We start from the raw sequence: 20705 nt of genomic DNA on the forward strand, positions 1-20705 counted from the left end.
CCCGTGCTGGGCAAAAAGGTTTTGCAGCTATTTGAGCTAAGATTTTTAAGTTATTCACATAATGAAAACCTATACTTTGTTTCGTTCGAGAACGCCATTCAAATGCATGTAATAGTCAGAAACGCACTGTCTTGACGAAATAAAGCGTTTTTGCACAACTTCATATAAATCGGTGTATCTTTTGATAGAAGATTCAGACTCACATATTTATGGCTTTATCTTATAGAATTCAATATCCCCGTGCTGGGCAAAAAGGTTTTGCAGCTGTTTGAGCTAAGATTTTCAAGTTATTCACATAATGAAAACCTATACTTTGTTTCGTGCGAGTTCCCTATTCAAATGCATGTAATCGTCAGAAACGCACTAACGTGGTGAAATAAAGCGTTTTTCATGGTCTTCATAAAGACAGCTATAACTTTTGATAGAAGACTCAGAAATACATGTTTATGGCTTTAATTCAATATCCCCGTGCTGGGCAAAAAGGTTTTGCAGCTGTTTGAGCTAAGATTTTCAAGTTATTCACATAATGAAAACCTATACTTTGTTTCGTGCGAGTTCCCCATTCAAATGCATGTAATCGTCAGAAACGCACTGTCTTGGCGAAATAAAGCGTTTTTGCACAACTTCATATAAATGGGTGTAACTTTTGATAGAAGATTCAGATATACGTATTCATGGCTTTATCTTATAGAATTCAATTTCCCCGTGCTGGGCAAAAAGGTTTTGCAGCTGTTTGAGCTAAGATTTTCAAGTTATTCACATAATGAAAACCTATACTTTGTTTCGTGCGAGTTCCCCATTCAAATGCATGTAATCGTCAGAAACGCACTGTCTTGGCGAAATAAAGCGTTTTTGCACAACTTCATATAAATCGGTGTAACTTTTGATAGAAGATTCAGATATACGTATTCATGGCTTTATCTTATAGAATTCAATATCCCCATGCTGGGCAAACGGGTTTTGCAGCTGTTTGAGCTAAGATTTTCAAGTTATTCACATAATGAAAACCTATACTTTGTTTCGTGCGAGTTCCCCATTCAAATGCATGTAATCGTCAGAAACGCACTGTCTTGGCGAAAGAAAGCGTTTTTGCACAACTTCATATAAATCGGTGTAACTTTTGATAGAAGATTCAGATATACGTATTCATGGCTTTATCTTATAGAATTCAATATCCCCGTGCTGGGCAAACGGGTTTTGCAGCTGTTTGAGCTAAGATTTTCAAGTTATTCACATAATGAAAACCTATACTTTATTTCGTGCGAGTTCCCCATTCAAATGCATGTAATCGTCAGAAACGCACTGTCTTGGCGAAAGAAAGCTATTTTGTACAACTTCATATAAATAGCTGTAACTTTTGATAGAAGACTCGGATACACATGTTTATGGCTTTATCTTATAGAACTCAAGGTCTCCGTGCTGGGAAAATAGGTTTTGCAGCTGTTTGAGCTAAGATTTCCAAGTTATTCACATAATGAAAACCTATACTTTGTTTCGGTCGAGTTCCCCATTCAAATGCATGTAACAGTGAGAAACGCACTGTCTTGGCGAAAGAAAGCGTTTTTGTACAACTTCATATAAATAGCTGTAACTTTTGATAGAAGACTCGGATACACATGTTTATGGCTTTATCTTATAGAACTCAAGGTCTCCGTGCTGGGAAAACAGGTTTTGCAGCTGTTTGAGCTAAGATTTCCAAGTTATTCACATAATGAAAACCTATACTTTGTTTCGGTCGAGTTCCCCATTCAAATGCATGTAACAGTGAGAAACGCACTGTCTTGGCGAAAGAAAGCGTTTTTGTACAACTTCATATAAATAGCTGTAACTTTTGATAGAAGACTCAGACAAACATGTTTATGGCTTTATCTTATAGAACTCAAGGTCTCCGTGCTGGGAAAACAGGTTTTGCAGCTGTTTGAGCTAAGATTTCCAAGTTATTCACATAATGAAAACCTATACTTTGTTTCGGTCGAGTTCCCCATTCAAATGCATGTAACAGTGAGAAACGCACTGTCTTGGCGAAAGAAAGCGTTTTTGTACAACTTCATATAAATAGCTGTAACTTTTGATAGAAGACTCAGACAAACATGTTTAGGGCTTTATCTTATAGAACTCAAGGTCTCCGTGCTGGGAAAACAGGTTTTGCAGCTGTTTGAGCTAAGATTTCCAAGTTATTCACATAATGAAAACCTATACTTTCTTTCGGTCGAGTTCCCCATTCAAATGCATGTAACAGTGAGAAACGCACTGTCTTGGCGAAAGAAAGCTATTTTGTACAACTTCATATAAATAGCTGTAACTTTTGATAGAAGACTCGGATACACATGTTTATGGCTTTATCTTATAGAACTCAAGGTCTCCGTGCTGGGAAAACAGGTTTTGCAGCTGTTTGAGCTAAGATTCCCAAGTTATTCACATAATGAAAACCTATACTTTGTTTCGGTCAAGTTCCCCATTCAAATGCATGTAACAGTGAGAAACGCACTGTCTTGGCGAAAGAAAGCGTTTTTGTACAACTTCATATAAATAGCTGTAACTTTTGATAGAAGACTCGGATACACATGTTTATGGCTTTATCTTATAGAACTCAAGGTCTCCGTGCTGGGAAAACAGGTTTTGCAGCTGTTTGAGCTAAGATTTCCAAGTTATTCACATAATGAAAACCTATACTTTGTTTCGGTCGAGTTCCCCATTCAAATGCATGTAACAGTGAGAAACGCACTGTCTTGGCGAAAGAAAGCGTTTTTGTACAACTTCATATAAATAGCTGTAACTTTTGATAGAAGACTCGGATACACATGTTTATGGCTTTATCTTATAGAACTCAAGGTCTCCGTGCTGGGAAAACAGGTTTTGCAGCTGTTTGAGCTAAGATTTCCAAGTTATTCACATAATGAAAACCTATACTTTGTTTCGGTCGAGTTCCCCATTCAAATGCATGTAACAGTGAGAAACGCACTGTCTTGGCGAAAGAAAGCGTTTTTGTACAACTTCATATAAATAGCTGTAACTTTTGATAGAAGACTCGGATACACATGTTTATGGCTTTATCTTATAGAACTCAAGGTCTCCGTGCTGGGAAAACAGGTTTTGCAGCTGTTTGAGCTAAGATTTCCAAGTTATTCACATAATGAAAACCTATACTTTGTTTCGGTCGAGTTCCCCATTCAAATGCATGTAACAGTGAGAAACGCACTGTCTTGGCGAAAGAAAGCGTTTTTGTACAACTTCATATAAATAGCTGTAACTTTTGATAGAAGACTCGGATACACATGTTTATGGCTTTATCTTATAGAACTCAAGGTCTCCGTGCTGGGAAAACAGGTTTTGCAGCTGTTTGAGCTAAGATTTCCAAGTTATTCACATAATGAAAACCTATACTTTGTTTCGGTCGAGTTCCCCATTCAAATGCATGTAACAGTGAGAAACGCACTGTCTTGGCGAAAGAAAGCGTTTTTGTACAACTTCATATAAATAGCTGTAACTTTTGATAGAAGACTCGGATACACATGTTTATGGCTTTATCTTATAGAACTCAAGGTCTCCGTGCTGGGAAAACAGGTTTTGCAGCTGTTTGAGCTAAGATTTCCAAGTTATTCACATAATGAAAACCTATACTTTGTTTCGGTCGAGTTCCCCATTCAAATGCATGTAACAGTGAGAAACGCACTGTCTTGGCGAAAGAAAGCGTTTTTGTACAACTTCATATAAATAGCTGTAACTTTTGATAGAAGACTCGGATACACATGTTTATGGCTTTATCTTATAGAACTCAAGGTCTCCGTGCTGGGAAAACAGGTTTTGCAGCTGTTTGAGCTAAGATTTCCAAGTTATTCACATAATGAAAACCTATACTTTGTTTCGGTCGAGTTCCCCATTCAAATGCATGTAACAGTGAGAAAGCACTGTCTTGGCGAAAGAAAGCGTTTTTGTACAACTTCATATAAATAGCTGTAACTTTTGATAGAAGACTCGGATACACATGTTTATGGCTTTATCTTATAGAACTCAAGGTCTCCGTGCTGGGAAAACAGGTTTTGCAGCTGTTTGAGCTAAGATTTCCAAGTTATTCACATAATGAAAACCTATACTTTGTTTCGGTCGAGTTCCCCATTCAAATGCATGTAACAGTGAGAAAGCACTGTCTTGGCGAAAGAAAGCGTTTTTGTACAACTTCATATAAATAGCTGTAACTTTTGATAGAAGACTCGGATACACATGTTTATGGCTTTATCTTATAGAACTCAAGGTCTCCGTGCTGGGAAAACAGGTTTTGCAGCTGTTTGAGCTAAGATTTCCAAGTTATTCACATAATGAAAACCTATACTTTGTTTCGGTCGTGTTCCCCATTCAAATGCATGTAACAGTGAGAAACGCACTGTCTTGGTGAAAGAAAGCGTTTTTGTACAACTTCATATAAATAGCTGTAACTTTTGATAGAAGACTCGGATACACATGTTTATGGCTTTATCTTATAGAACTCAAGGTCTCCGTGCTGGGAAAACAGGTTTTGCAGCTGTTTGAGCTAAGATTTCCAAGTTATTCACATAATGAAAACCTATACTTTGTTTCGGTCGAGTTCCCCATTCAAATGCATGTAACAGTGAGAAACGCACTGTCTTGGCGAAAGAAAGCGTTTTTGTACAACTTCATATAAATAGCTGTAACTTTTGATAGAAGACTCGGATACACATGTTTATGGCTTTATCTTATAGAACTCAAGGTCTCCGTGCTGGGAAAACAGGTTTTGCAGCTGTTTGAGCTAAGATTTCCAAGTTATTCACATAATGAAAACCTATACTTTGTTTCGGTCGAGTTCCCCATTCAAATGCATGTAACAGTGAGAAACACACTGTCTTGGCGAAAGAAAGCGTTTTTGTACAACTTCATATAAATAGCTGTAACTTTTGATAGAAGACTCGGATACACATGTTTATGGCTTTATCTTATAGAACTCAAGGTCTCCGTGCTGGGAAAACAGGTTTTGCAGCTGTTTGAGCTAAGATTTCCAAGTTATTCACATAATGAAAACCTATACTTTGTTTCGGTCGAGTTCCCCATTCAAATGCATGTAACAGTGAGAAACGCACTGTCTTGGCGAAAGAAAGCGTTTTTGTACAACTTCATATAAATAGCTGTAACTTTTGATAGAAGACTCGGATACACATGTTTATGGCTTTATCTTATAGAACTCAAGGTCTCCGTGCTGGGAAAACAGGTTTTGCAGCTGTTTGAGCTAAGATTTCCAAGTTATTCACATAATGAAAACCTATACTTTGTTTCGGTCGAGTTCCCCATTCAAATGCATGTAACAGTGAGAAACGCACTGTCTTGGCGAAAGAAAGCGTTTTTGTACAACTTCATATAAATAGCTGTAACTTTTGATAGAAGACTCAGACAAACATGTTTATGGCTTTATCTTATAGAACTCAAGGTCTCCGTGCTGGGAAAACAGGTTTTGCAGCTGTTTGAGCTAAGATTTCCAAGTTATTCACATAATGAAAACCTATACTTTGTTTCGGTCGAGTTCCCCATTCAAATGCATGTAACAGTGAGAAACGCACTGTCTTGGCGAAAGAAAGCTATTTTGTACAACTTCATATAAATAGCTGTAACTTTTGATAGAAGACTCGGATACACATGTTTATGGCTTTATCTTATAGAACTCAAGGTCTCCGTGCTGGGAAAACAGGTTTTGCAGCTGTTTGAGCTAAGATTTCCAAGTTATTCACATAATGAAAACCTATACTTTGTTTCGGTCGAGTTCCCCATTCAAATGCATGTAACAGTGAGAAACACACTGTCTTGGCGAAAGAAAGCGTTTTTGTACAACTTCATATAAATAGCTGTAACTTTTGATAGAAGACTCGGATACACATGTTTATGGCTTTATCTTATAGAACTCAAGGTCTCCGTGCTGGGAAAACAGGTTTTGCAGCTGTTTGAGCTAAGATTTCCAAGTTATTCACATAATGAAAACCTATACTTTGTTTCGGTCGAGTTCCCCATTCAAATGCATGTAACAGTGAGAAACGCACTGTCTTGGCGAAAGAAAGCGTTTTTGTACAACTTCATATAAATAGCTGTAACTTTTGATAGAAGACTCGGATACACATGTTTATGGCTTTATCTTATAGAACTCAAGGTCTCCGTGCTGGGAAAACAGGTTTTGCAGCTGTTTGAGCTAAGATTTCCAAGTTATTCACATAATGAAAACCTATACTTTGTTTCGGTCGAGTTCCCCATTCAAATGCATGTAACAGTGAGAAACGCACTGTCTTGGCGAAAGAAAGCGTTTTTGTACAACTTCATATAAATAGCTGTAACTTTTGATAGAAGACTCGGATACACATGTTTATGGCTTTATCTTATAGAACTCAAGGTCTCCGTGCTGGGAAAACAGGTTTTGCAGCTGTTTGAGCTAAGATTTCCAAGTTATTCACATAATGAAAACCTATACTTTGTTTCGGTCGAGTTCCCCATTCAAATGCATGTAACAGTGAGAAACGCACTGTCTTGGCGAAAGAAAGCGTTTTTGTACAACTTCATATAAATAGCTGTAACTTTTGATAGAAGACTCGGATACACATGTTTATGGCTTTATCTTATAGAACTCAAGGTCTCCGTGCTGGGAAAACAGGTTTTGCAGCTGTTTGAGCTAAGATTTCCAAGTTATTCACATAATGAAAACCTATACTTTGTTTCGGTCGAGTTCCCCATTCAAATGCATGTAACAGTGAGAAACGCACTGTCTTGGCGAAAGAAAGCGTTTTTGTACAACTTCATATAAATAGCTGTAACTTTTGATAGAAGACTCAGACAAACATGTTTATGGCTTTATCTTATAGAACTCAAGGTCTCCGTGCTGGGAAAACAGGTTTTGCAGCTGTTTGAGCTAAGATTTCCAAGTTATTCACATAATGAAAACCTATACTTTGTTTCGGTCGAGTTCCCCATTCAAATGCATGTAACAGTGAGAAACGCACTGTCTTGGCGAAAGAAAGCGTTTTTGTACAACTTCATATAAATAGCTGTAACTTTTGATAGAAGACTCAGACAAACATGTTTATGGCTTTATCTTATAGAACTCAAGGTCTCCGTGCTGGGAAAACAGGTTTTGCAGCTGTTTGAGCTAAGATTTCCAAGTTATTCACATAATGAAAACCTATACTTTGTTTCGGTCGAGTTCCCCATTCAAATGCATGTAACAGTGAGAAACGCACTGTCTTGGCGAAAGAAAGCGTTTTTGTACAACTTCATATAAATAGCTGTAACTTTTGATAGAAGACTCGGATACACATGTTTATGGCTTTATCTTATAGAACTCAAGGTCTCCGTGCTGGGAAAACAGGTTTTGCAGCTGTTTGAGCTAAGATTTCCAAGTTATTCACATAATGAAAACCTATACTTTGTTTCGGTCGAGTTCCCCATTCAAATGCATGTAACAGTGAGAAACGCACTGTCTTGGCGAAAGAAAGCGTTTTTGTACAACTTCATATAAATAGCTGTAACTTTTGATAGAAGACTCGGATACACATGTTTATGGCTTTATCTTATAGAACTCAAGGTCTCCGTGCTGGGAAAACAGGTTTTGCAGCTGTTTGAGCTAAGATTTCCAAGTTATTCACATAATGAAAACCTATACTTTGTTTCGGTCGAGTTCCCCATTCAAATGCATGTAACAGTGAGAAACGCACTGTCTTGGCGAAAGAAAGCTATTTTGTACAACTTCATATAAATAGCTGTAACTTTTGATAGAAGACTCGGATACACATGTTTATGGCTTTATCTTATAGAACTCAAGGTCTCCGTGCTGGGAAAACAGGTTTTGCAGCTGTTTGAGCTAAGATTTCCAAGTTATTCACATAATGAAAACCTATACTTTGTTTCGGTCGAGTTCCCCATTCAAATGCATGTAACAGTGAGAAACGCACTGTCTTGGCGAAATAAAGCGTTTTTGCACAACTTCATATAAATCGGTGTAACTTTTGATAGAAGATTCAGATATACGTATTCATGGATTTATCTTATAGAATTCAATATCCCCGTGCTGGGCAAACGGGTTTTGCAGCTGTTTGAGCTAAGATTTTCAAGTTATTCACATAATGAAAACCTATACTTTGTTTCGTGCGAGTTCCCCATTCAAATGCATGTAATCGTCAGAAACGTAATAACGTGGTGAAATAAAGCGTTTTTCATGGTCTTCATAAAGACAGCTGTAACTTTTGATAGAAGACTCAGAAATACATGTTTATGGCTTTATCTTATAGAATTCAATATCCCCGTGCTGGGCAAACGGGTTTTGCAGCTGTTTGAGCTAAGATTTTCAAGTTATTCACATAATGAAAACCTATACTTTGTTTCGTGCGAGTTCCGCATTCAAATGCATGTAATCGTCAGAAACGCACTGTCTTGGCGAAATAAAGCGTTTTTTCACAACTTCATATAAATCGGTGTAACTTTTGATAGAAGATTCAGATATACGTATTCATGGCTTTATCTTATAAAATGCAATATCCCCGTGCTGGGCAAAAAGGTTTTGCAGCTGTTTGAGCTAAGATTTTCAAGTTATTCACATAATGAAAACCTATACTTTGTTTCGTGCGAGTTCCCCATTCAAATGCATGTAACAGTGAGAAACGCACTAACGTGGTGAAATAAAGCGTTTTTCATGGTCTTCATAAAGACAGCTGTAACTTTTGATAGAAGACTCAGAAATACATGTTTATGGCTTTATCTTATAGAATTCAATATCCCCGTGCTGGGCAAACAGGTTTTGCAGCTGTTTGAGCTAAGATTTTCAAGTTATTCACATAATGAAAACCTATACTTTGTTTCGTGCGAGTTCCCCATTCAAATGCATGTAATCGTCAGAAACGCACTGTCTTGGCGAAATAAAGCGTTTTTGCACAACTTCATATAAATCGGTGTAACTTTTGATAGAAGATTCAGATATACGTATTCATGGCTTTATCTTATAGAATTCAATATCCCCGTGCTGGGCAAAAAGGTTTTGCAGCTATTTGAGCTAAGATTTTTAAGTTATTCACATAATGAAAACCTATACTTTGTTTCGTTCGAGAACGCCATTCAAATGCATGTAATAGTCAGAAACGCACTGTCTTGACGAAATAAAGCGTTTTTGCACAACTTCATATAAATCGGTGTATCTTTTGATAGAAGATTCAGACTCACATATTTATGGCTTTATCTTATAGAATTCAATATCCCCGTGCTGGGCAAAAAGGTTTTGCAGCTGTTTGAGCTAAGATTTTCAAGTTATTCACATAATGAAAACCTATACTTTGTTTCGTGCGAGTTCCCTATTCAAATGCATGTAATCGTCAGAAACGCACTAACGTGGTGAAATAAAGCGTTTTTCATGGTCTTCATAAAGACAGCTATAACTTTTGATAGAAGACTCAGAAATACATGTTTATGGCTTTAATTCAATATCCCCGTGCTGGGCAAAAAGGTTTTGCAGCTGTTTGAGCTAAGATTTTCAAGTTATTCACATAATGAAAACCTATACTTTGTTTCGTGCGAGTTCCCCATTCAAATGCATGTAATCGTCAGAAACGCACTGTCTTGGCGAAATAAAGCGTTTTTGCACAACTTCATATAAATGGGTGTAACTTTTGATAGAAGATTCAGATATACGTATTCATGGCTTTATCTTATAGAATTCAATTTCCCCGTGCTGGGCAAAAAGGTTTTGCAGCTGTTTGAGCTAAGATTTTCAAGTTATTCACATAATGAAAACCTATACTTTGTTTCGTGCGAGTTCCCCATTCAAATGCATGTAATCGTCAGAAACGCACTGTCTTGGCGAAATAAAGCGTTTTTGCACAACTTCATATAAATCGGTGTAACTTTTGATAGAAGATTCAGATATACGTATTCATGGCTTTATCTTATAGAATTCAATATCCCCATGCTGGGCAAACGGGTTTTGCAGCTGTTTGAGCTAAGATTTTCAAGTTATTCACATAATGAAAACCTATACTTTGTTTCGTGCGAGTTCCCCATTCAAATGCATGTAATCGTCAGAAACGCACTGTCTTGGCGAAAGAAAGCGTTTTTGCACAACTTCATATAAATCGGTGTAACTTTTGATAGAAGATTCAGATATACGTATTCATGGCTTTATCTTATAGAATTCAATATCCCCGTGCTGGGCAAACGGGTTTTGCAGCTGTTTGAGCTAAGATTTTCAAGTTATTCACATAATGAAAACCTATACTTTATTTCGGTCGAGTTCCCCATTCAAATGCATGTAATCGTCAGAAACGCACTGTCTTGGCGAAAGAAAGCTATTTTGTACAACTTCATATAAATAGCTGTAACTTTTGATAGAAGACTCGGATACACATGTTTATGGCTTTATCTTATAGAACTCAAGGTCTCCGTGCTGGGAAAATAGGTTTTGCAGCTGTTTGAGCTAAGATTTCCAAGTTATTCACATAATGAAAACCTATACTTTGTTTCGGTCGAGTTCCCCATTCAAATGCATGTAACAGTGAGAAACGCACTGTCTTGGCGAAAGAAAGCGTTTTTGTACAACTTCATATAAATAGCTGTAACTTTTGATAGAAGACTCGGATACACATGTTTATGGCTTTATCTTATAGAACTCAAGGTCTCCGTGCTGGGAAAACAGGTTTTGCAGCTGTTTGAGCTAAGATTTCCAAGTTATTCACATAATGAAAACCTATACTTTGTTTCGGTCGAGTTCCCCATTCAAATGCATGTAACAGTGAGAAACGCACTGTCTTGGCGAAAGAAAGCGTTTTTGTACAACTTCATATAAATAGCTGTAACTTTTGATAGAAGACTCAGACAAACATGTTTATGGCTTTATCTTATAGAACTCAAGGTCTCCGTGCTGGGAAAACAGGTTTTGCAGCTGTTTGAGCTAAGATTTCCAAGTTATTCACATAATGAAAACCTATACTTTGTTTCGGTCGAGTTCCCCATTCAAATGCATGTAACAGTGAGAAACGCACTGTCTTGGCGAAAGAAAGCGTTTTTGTACAACTTCATATAAATAGCTGTAACTTTTGATAGAAGACTCAGACAAACATGTTTAGGGCTTTATCTTATAGAACTCAAGGTCTCCGTGCTGGGAAAACAGGTTTTGCAGCTGTTTGAGCTAAGATTTCCAAGTTATTCACATAATGAAAACCTATACTTTCTTTCGGTCGAGTTCCCCATTCAAATGCATGTAACAGTGAGAAACGCACTGTCTTGGCGAAAGAAAGCTATTTTGTACAACTTCATATAAATAGCTGTAACTTTTGATAGAAGACTCGGATACACATGTTTATGGCTTTATCTTATAGAACTCAAGGTCTCCGTGCTGGGAAAACAGGTTTTGCAGCTGTTTGAGCTAAGATTCCCAAGTTATTCACATAATGAAAACCTATACTTTGTTTCGGTCAAGTTCCCCATTCAAATGCATGTAACAGTGAGAAACGCACTGTCTTGGCGAAAGAAAGCGTTTTTGTACAACTTCATATAAATAGCTGTAACTTTTGATAGAAGACTCGGATACACATGTTTATGGCTTTATCTTATAGAACTCAAGGTCTCCGTGCTGGGAAAACAGGTTTTGCAGCTGTTTGAGCTAAGATTTCCAAGTTATTCACATAATGAAAACCTATACTTTGTTTCGGTCGAGTTCCCCATTCAAATGCATGTAACAGTGAGAAACGCACTGTCTTGGCGAAAGAAAGCGTTTTTGTACAACTTCATATAAATAGCTGTAACTTTTGATAGAAGACTCGGATACACATGTTTATGGCTTTATCTTATAGAACTCAAGGTCTCCGTGCTGGGAAAACAGGTTTTGCAGCTGTTTGAGCTAAGATTTCCAAGTTATTCACATAATGAAAACCTATACTTTGTTTCGGTCGAGTTCCCCATTCAAATGCATGTAACAGTGAGAAACGCACTGTCTTGGCGAAAGAAAGCGTTTTTGTACAACTTCATATAAATAGCTGTAACTTTTGATAGAAGACTCGGATACACATGTTTATGGCTTTATCTTATAGAACTCAAGGTCTCCGTGCTGGGAAAACAGGTTTTGCAGCTGTTTGAGCTAAGATTTCCAAGTTATTCACATAATGAAAACCTATACTTTGTTTCGGTCGAGTTCCCCATTCAAATGCATGTAACAGTGAGAAACGCACTGTCTTGGCGAAAGAAAGCGTTTTTGTACAACTTCATATAAATAGCTGTAACTTTTGATAGAAGACTCGGATACACATGTTTATGGCTTTATCTTATAGAACTCAAGGTCTCCGTGCTGGGAAAACAGGTTTTGCAGCTGTTTGAGCTAAGATTTCCAAGTTATTCACATAATGAAAACCTATACTTTGTTTCGGTCGAGTTCCCCATTCAAATGCATGTAACAGTGAGAAACGCACTGTCTTGGCGAAAGAAAGCGTTTTTGTACAACTTCATATAAATAGCTGTAACTTTTGATAGAAGACTCGGATACACATGTTTATGGCTTTATCTTATAGAACTCAAGGTCTCCGTGCTGGGAAAACAGGTTTTGCAGCTGTTTGAGCTAAGATTTCCAAGTTATTCACATAATGAAAACCTATACTTTGTTTCGGTCGAGTTCCCCATTCAAATGCATGTAACAGTGAGAAACGCACTGTCTTGGCGAAAGAAAGCGTTTTTGTACAACTTCATATAAATAGCTGTAACTTTTGATAGAAGACTCGGATACACATGTTTATGGCTTTATCTTATAGAACTCAAGGTCTCCGTGCTGGGAAAACAGGTTTTGCAGCTGTTTGAGCTAAGATTTCCAAGTTATTCACATAATGAAAACCTATACTTTGTTTCGGTCGAGTTCCCCATTCAAATGCATGTAACAGTGAGAAAGCACTGTCTTGGCGAAAGAAAGCGTTTTTGTACAACTTCATATAAATAGCTGTAACTTTTGATAGAAGACTCGGATACACATGTTTATGGCTTTATCTTATAGAACTCAAGGTCTCCGTGCTGGGAAAACAGGTTTTGCAGCTGTTTGAGCTAAGATTTCCAAGTTATTCACATAATGAAAACCTATACTTTGTTTCGGTCGAGTTCCCCATTCAAATGCATGTAACAGTGAGAAAGCACTGTCTTGGCGAAAGAAAGCGTTTTTGTACAACTTCATATAAATAGCTGTAACTTTTGATAGAAGACTCGGATACACATGTTTATGGCTTTATCTTATAGAACTCAAGGTCTCCGTGCTGGGAAAACAGGTTTTGCAGCTGTTTGAGCTAAGATTTCCAAGTTATTCACATAATGAAAACCTATACTTTGTTTCGGTCGAGTTCCCCATTCAAATGCATGTAACAGTGAGAAACGCACTGTCTTGGCGAAAGAAAGCGTTTTTGTACAACTTCATATAAATAGCTGTAACTTTTGATAGAAGACTCGGATACACATGTTTATGGCTTTATCTTATAGAACTCAAGGTCTCCGTGCTGGGAAAACAGGTTTTGCAGCTGTTTGAGCTAAGATTTCCAAGTTATTCACATAATGAAAACCTATACTTTGTTTCGGTCGAGTTCCCCATTCAAATGCATGTAACAGTGAGAAACGCACTGTCTTGGCGAAAGAAAGCGTTTTTGTACAACTTCATATAAATAGCTGTAACTTTTGATAGAAGACTCGGATACACATGTTTATGGCTTTATCTTATAGAACTCAAGGTCTCCGTGCTGGGAAAACAGGTTTTGCAGCTGTTTGAGCTAAGATTTCCAAGTTATTCACATAATGAAAACCTATACTTTGTTTCGGTCGAGTTCCCCATTCAAATGCATGTAACAGTGAGAAACGCACTGTCTTGGCGAAAGAAAGCGTTTTTGTACAACTTCATATAAATAGCTGTAACTTTTGATAGAAGACTCGGATACACATGTTTATGGCTTTATCTTATAGAACTCAAGGTCTCCGTGCTGGGAAAACAGGTTTTGCAGCTGTTTGAGCTAAGATTTCCAAGTTATTCACATAATGAAAACCTATACTTTGTTTCGGTCGAGTTCCCCATTCAAATGCATGTAACAGTGAGAAACGCACTGTCTTGGCGAAAGAAAGCGTTTTTGTACAACTTCATATAAATAGCTGTAACTTTTGATAGAAGACTCGGATACACATGTTTATGGCTTTATCTTATAGAACTCAAGGTCTCCGTGCTGGGAAAACAGGTTTTGCAGCTGTTTGAGCTAAGATTTCCAAGTTATTCACATAATGAAAACCTATACTTTGTTTCGGTCGAGTTCCCCATTCAAATGCATGTAACAGTGAGAAACGCACTGTCTTGGCGAAAGAAAGCGTTTTTGTACAACTTCATATAAATAGCTGTAACTTTTGATAGAAGACTCGGATACACATGTTTATGGCTTTATCTTATAGAACTCAAGGTCTCCGTGCTGGGAAAACAGGTTTTGCAGCTGTTTGAGCTAAGATTTCCAAGTTATTCACATAATGAAAACCTATACTTTGTTTCGGTCGAGTTCCCCATTCAAATGCATGTAACAGTGAGAAACGCACTGTCTTGGCGAAAGAAAGCGTTTTTGTACAACTTCATATAAATAGCTGTAACTTTTGATAGAAGACTCGGATACACATGTTTATGGCTTTATCTTATAGAACTCAAGGTCTCCGTGCTGGGAAAACAGGTTTTGCAGCTGTTTGAGCTAAGATTTCCAAGTTATTCACATAATGAAAACCTATACTTTGTTTCGGTCGAGTTCCCCATTCAAATGCATGTAACAGTGAGAAACGCACTGTCTTGGCGAAAGAAAGCGTTTTTGTACAACTTCATATAAATAGCTGTAACTTTTGATAGAAGACTCGGATACACATGTTTATGGCTTTATCTTATAGAACTCAAGGTCTCCGTGCTGGGAAAACAGGTTTTGCAGCTGTTTGAGCTAAGATTTCCAAGTTATTCACATAATGAAAACCTATACTTTGTTTCGGTCGAGTTCCCCATTCAAATGCATGTAACAGTGAGAAACGCACTGTCTTGGCGAAAGAAAGCGTTTTTGTACAACTTCATATAAATAGCTGTAACTTTTGATAGAAGACTCGGATACACATGTTTATGGCTTTATCTTATAGAACTCAAGGTCTCCGTGCTGGGAAAACAGGTTTTGCAGCTGTTTGAGCTAAGATTTCCAAGTTATTCACATAATGAAAACCTATACTTTGTTTCGGTCGAGTTCCCCATTCAAATGCATGTAACAGTGAGAAACGCACTGTCTTGGCGAAAGAAAGCGTTTTTGTACAACTTCATATAAATAGCTGTAACTTTTGATAGAAGACTCGGATACACATGTTTATGGCTTTATCTTATAGAACTCAAGGTCTCCGTGCTGGGAAAACAGGTTTTGCAGCTGTTTGAGCTAAGATTTCCAAGTTATTCACATAATGAAAACCTATACTTTGTTTCGGTCGAGTTCCCCATTCAAATGCATGTAACAGTGAGAAACGCACTGTCTTGGCGAAAGAAAGCGTTTTTGTACAACTTCATATAAATAGCTGTAACTTTTGATAGAAGACTCGGATACACATGTTTATGGCTTTATCTTATAGAACTCAAGGTCTCCGTGCTGGGAAAACAGGTTTTGCAGCTGTTTGAGCTAAGATTTCCAAGTTATTCACATAATGAAAACCTATACTTTGTTTCGGTCGAGTTCCCCATTCAAATGCATGTAACAGTGAGAAACGCACTGTCTTGGCGAAAGAAAGCGTTTTTGTACAACTTCATAGAAATAGCTGTAACTTTTGATAGAAGACTCGGATACACATGTTTATGGCTTTATCTTATAGAACTCAAGGTCTCCGTGCTGGGAAAACAGGTTTTGCAGCTGTTTGAGCTAAGATTTCCAAGTTATTCACATAATGAAAACCTATACTTTGTTTCGGTCGAGTTCCCCATTCAAATGCATGTAACAGTGAGAAACGCACTGTCTTGGCGAAAGAAAGCGTTTTTGTACAACTTCATAGAAATAGCTGTAACTTTTGATAGAAGACTCGGATACACATGTTTATGGCTTTATCTTATAGAACTCAAGGTTCCCGTGCTGGGAAAACAGGTTTTGCAGCTGTTTGAGCTAAGATTTCCAAGTTATTCACATAATGAAAACCTATACTTTGTTTCGGTCGAGTTCCCCATTCAAATGCATGTAACAGTGAGAAACGCACTGTCTTGGCGAAAGAAAGCGTTTTTGTACAACTTCATAGAAATAGCTGTAACTTTTGATAGAAGACTCGGATACACATGTTTATGGCTTTATCTTATAGAACTCAAGGTTCCCGTGCTGGGAAAACAGGTTTTGCAGCTGTTTGAGCTAAGATTTCCAAGTTATTCACATAATGAAAACCTATACTTTGTTTCGGTCGAGTTCCCCATTCAAATGCATGTAACAGTGAGAAACGCACTGTCTTGGCGAAAGAAAGCGTTTTTGTACAACTTCATAGAAATAGCTGTAACTTTTGATAGAAGACTCGGATACACATGTTTATGGCTTTATCTTATAGAACTCAAGGTTCCCGTGCTGGGAAAACAGGTTTTGCAGCTGTTTGAGCTAAGATTTCCAAGTTATTCACATAATGAAAACCTATACTTTGTTTCGGTCGAGTTCCCCATTCAAATGCATGTAACAGTGAGAAACGCACTGTCTTGGCGAAAGAAAGCGTTTTTGTACAACTTCATAGAAATAGCTGTAACTTTTGATAGAAGACTCGGATACACATGTTTATGGCTTTATCTTATAGAACTCAAGGTTCCCGTGCTGGGAAAACAGGTTTTGCAGCTGTTTGAGCTAAGATTTCCAAGTTATTCACATAATGAAAACCTATACTTTGTTTCGGTCGAGTTCCCCATTCAAATGCATGTAACAGTGAGAAACGCACTGTCTTGGCGAAAGAAAGCGTTTTTGTACAACTTCATAGAAATAGCTGTAACTTTTGATAGAAGACTCGGATACACATGTTTATGGCTTTATCTTATAGAACTCAAGGTTCCCGTGCTGGGAAAACAGGTTTTGCAGCTGTTTGAGCTAAGATTTCCAAGTTATTCACATAATGAAAACCTATACTTTGTTTCGGTCGAGTTCCCCATTCAAATGCATGTAACAGTGAGAAACGCACTGTCTTGGCGAAAGAAAGCGTTTTTGTACAACTTCATAGAAATAGCTGTAACTTTTGATAGAAGACTCGGATACACATGTTTATGGCTTTATCTTATAGAACTCAAGGTTCCCGTGCTGGGAAAACAGGTTTTGCAGCTGTTTGAGCTAAGATTTCCAAGTTATTCACATAATGAAAACCTATACTTTGTTTCGGTCGAGTTCCCCATTCAAATGCATGTAACAGTGAGAAACGCACTGTCTTGGCGAAAGAAAGCGTTTTTGTACAACTTCATAGAAATAGCTGTAACTTTTGATAGAAGACTCGGATACACATGTTTATGGCTTTATCTTATAGAACTCAAGGTTCCCGTGCTGGGAAAACAGGTTTTGCAGCTGTTTGAGCTAAGATTTCCAAGTTATTCACATAATGAAAACCTATACTTTGTTTCGGTCGAGTTCCCCATTCAAATGCATGTAACAGTGAGAAACGCACTGTCTTGGCGAAAGAAAGCGTTTTTGTACAACTTCATAGAAATAGCTGTAACTTTTGATAGAAGACTCGGATACACATGTTTATGGCTTTATCTTATAGAACTCAAGGTTCCCGTGCTGGGAAAACAGGTTTTGCAGCTGTTTGAGCTAAGATTTCCAAGTTATTCACATAATGAAAACCTATACTTTGTTTCGGTCGAGTTCCCCATTCAAATGCATGTAACAGTGAGAAACGCACTGTCTTGGCGAAAGAAAGCGTTTTTGTACAACTTCATAGAAATAGCTGTAACTTTTGATAGAAGACTCGGATACACATGTTTATGGCTTTATCTTATAGAACTCAAGGTTCCCGTGCTGGGAAAACAGGTTTTGCAGCTGTTTGAGCTAAGATTTCCAAGTTATTCACATAATGAAAACCTATACTTTGTTTCGGTCGAGTTCCCCATTCAAATGCATGTAACAGTGAGAAACGCACTGTCTTGGCGAAAGAAAGCGTTTTTGTACAACTTCATAGAAATAGCTGTAACTTTTGATAGAAGACTCGGATACACATGTTTATGGCTTTATCTTATAGAACTCAAGGTTCCCGTGCTGGGAAAACAGGTTTTGCAGCTGTTTGAGCTAAGATTTCCAAGTTATTCACATAATGAAAACCTATACTTTGTTTCGGTCGAGTTCCCCATTCAAATGCATGTAACAGTGAGAAACGCACTGTCTTGGCGAAAGAAAGCGTTTTTGTACAACTTCATAGAAATAGCTGTAACTTTTGATAGAAGACTCGGATACACATGTTTATGGCTTTATCTTATAGAACTCAAGGTTCCCGTGCTGGGAAAACAGGTTTTGCAGCTGTTTGAGCTAAGATTTCCAAGTTATTCACATAATGAAAACCTATACTTTGTTTCGGTCGAGTTCCCCATTCAAATGCATGTAACAGTGAGAAACGCACTGTCTTGGCGAAAGAAAGCGTTTTTGTACAACTTCATAGAAATAGCTGTAACTTTTGATAGAAGACTCGGATACACATGTTTATGGCTTTATCTTATAGAACTCAAGGTTCCCGTGCTGGGAAAACAGGTTTTGCAGCTGTTTGAGCTAAGATTTCCAAGTTATTCACATAATGAAAACCTATACTTTGTTTCGGTCGAGTTCCCCATTCAAATGCATGTAACAGTGAGAAACGCACTGTCTTGGCGAAAGAAAGCGTTTTTGTACAACTTCATAGAAATAGCTGTAACTTTTGATAGAAGACTCGGATACACATGTTTATGGCTTTATCTTATAGAACTCAAGGTTCCCGTGCTGGGAAAACAGGTTTTGCAGCTGTTTGAGCTAAGATTTCCAAGTTATTCACATAATGAAAACCTATACTTTGTTTCGGTCGAGTTCCCCATTCAAATGCATGTAACAGTGAGAAACGCACTGTCTTGGCGAAAGAAAGCGTTTTTGTACAACTTCATAGAAATAGCTGTAACTTTTGATAGAAGACTCGGATACACATGTTTATGGCTTTATCTTATAGAACTCAAGGTTCCCGTGCTGGGAAAACAGGTTTTGCAGCTGTTTGAGCTAAGATTTCCAAGTTATTCACATAATGAAAACCTATACTTTGTTTCGGTCGAGTTCCCCATTCAAATGCATGTAACAGTGAGAAACGCACTGTCTTGGCGAAAGAAAGCGTTTTTGTACAACTTCATAGAAATAGCTGTAACTTTTGATAGAAGACTCGGATACACATGTTTATGGCTTTATCTTATAGAACTCAAGGTTCCCGTGCTGGGAAAACAGGTTTTGCAGCTGTTTGAGCTAAGATTTCCAAGTTATTCACATAATGAAAACCTATACTTTGTTTCGGTCGAGTTCCCCATTCAAATGCATGTAACAGTGAGAAACGCACTGTCTTGGCGAAAGAAAGCGTTTTTGTACAACTTCATAGAAATAGCTGTAACTTTTGATAGAAGACTCGGATACACATGTTTATGGCTTTATCTTATAGAACTCAAGGTTCCCGTGCTGGGAAAACAGGTTTTGCAGCTGTTTGAGCTAAGATTTCCAAGTTATTCACATAATGAAAACCTATACTTTGTTTCGGTCGAGTTCCCCATTCAAATGCATGTAACAGTGAGAAACGCACTGTCTTGGCGAAAGAAAGCGTTTTTGTACAACTTCATAGAAATAGCTGTAACTTTTGATAGAAGACTCGGATACACATGTTTATGGCTTTATCTTATAGAACTCAAGGTTCCCGTGCTGGGAAAACAGGTTTTGCAGCTGTTTGAGCTAAGATTTCCAAGTTATTCACATAATGAAAACCTATACTTTGTTTCGGTCGAGTTCCCCATTCAAATGCATGTAACAGTGAGAAACGCACTGTCTTGGCGAAAGAAAGCGTTTTTGTACAACTTCATAGAAATAGCTGTAACTTTTGATAGAAGACTCGGATACACATGTTTATGGCTTTATCTTATAGAACTCAAGGTTCCCGTGCTGGGAAAACAGGTTTTGCAGCTGTTTGAGCTAAGATTTCCAAGTTATTCACATAATGAAAACCTATACTTTGTTTCGGTCGAGTTCCCCATTCAAATGCATGTAACAGTGAGAAACGCACTGTCTTGGCGAAAGAAAGCGTTTTTGTACAACTTCATAGAAATAGCTGTAACTTTTGATAGAAGACTCGGATACACATGTTTATGGCTTTATCTTATAGAACTCAAGGTTCCCGTGCTGGGAAAACAGGTTTTGCAGCTGTTTGAGCTAAGATTTCCAAGTTATTCACATAATGAAAACCTATACTTTGTTTCGGTCGAGTTCCCCATTCAAATGCATGTAACAGTGAGAAACGCACTGTCTTGGCGAAAGAAAGCGTTTTTGTACAACTTCATAGAAATAGCTGTAACTTTTGATAGAAGACTCGGATACACATGTTTATGGCTTTATCTTATAGAACTCAAGGTTCCCGTGCTGGGAAAACAGGTTTTGCAGCTGTTTGAGCTAAGATTTCCAAGTTATTCACATAATGAAAACCTATACTTTGTTTCGGTCGAGTTCCCCATTCAAATGCAT

The sequence above is a fragment of the Mchenga conophoros genome, linkage group LG16 (assembly GCF_057382185.1).
Source record: "Mchenga conophoros isolate Kocher_MC1m ecotype Shallow Benthic linkage group LG16, M_conophoros_male_GT1.1, whole genome shotgun sequence".
Lineage (NCBI taxonomy): Eukaryota > Metazoa > Chordata > Actinopteri > Cichliformes > Cichlidae > Mchenga > Mchenga conophoros.